The sequence below is a fragment of the Silene latifolia genome, chromosome 11 (genome assembly GCF_048544455.1).
Source record: "Silene latifolia isolate original U9 population chromosome 11, ASM4854445v1, whole genome shotgun sequence".
NCBI classification, from domain to species: Eukaryota; Viridiplantae; Streptophyta; class Magnoliopsida; order Caryophyllales; family Caryophyllaceae; genus Silene; species Silene latifolia.
Genome location: NC_133536.1, coordinates 122,538,850 through 122,539,612, shown reverse-complemented (window position 1 = coordinate 122,539,612; position 763 = coordinate 122,538,850).

Sequence of the window (763 nt, the reverse complement as noted above, 5' to 3'; positions counted from 1 at the left end):
TACGACTAGAAGATGATATCGTGAGAATGAGGGAACTAGCTGCAATCAATGGGGTTTGGGCCGATGATGATGAGGACGAATATCTCATTGAAAACTCCCTAGTCAAAGAAATAGTCCAAGATGGTGAAGACCAAGATGTGGATCACCTAACTCGTTCGGGTCGCCCATATCAAAACACTACTCAAAACGGTCCAACCAACGTCATCACACCAAATGACAACGAAGATGACCCCACTGATCATTTGCTCAAGCAATTACAGAAAACAAAGGCTGATCTTTCAGTCTGGCAACTAGTAGCAAGCTCATTCCCACATCGCCAAGCTTTACTGCAAGCTTTGGCCAAGCTAAATGTAGCACATAACTCCACTCCTGAAGATGTAGTCAACTTGGTCTTCCAAGAATCACCTAAGCTAAGTAATCCTATTACTTTCTCAGACGAAGACTTGCCACCTTTTGGCGCTAGTCACAACCTTGCTCTATACATCACTGTCATTTGTCTAAAGAAGAATGTGCCAATGACCTTGGTAGATGATGGCTCCGCGGCCAACGTCATACCCCTCAAAACGGCATACAAGCTAGGCATGAAAGAGTCGGATTGGACTCCCACCAATCAAGGTGTACGTTCATATGACGGTACACGACGAAAAGTGGTAGGACTTGCTAACCTAACCATAGCCACGGGACCAATCGAACGAAAGGTTAACTTCCAAATAGTGGAATCGAAGCTTCATTCAACATACTTCTGGGAAGGCCTTGGATTCAT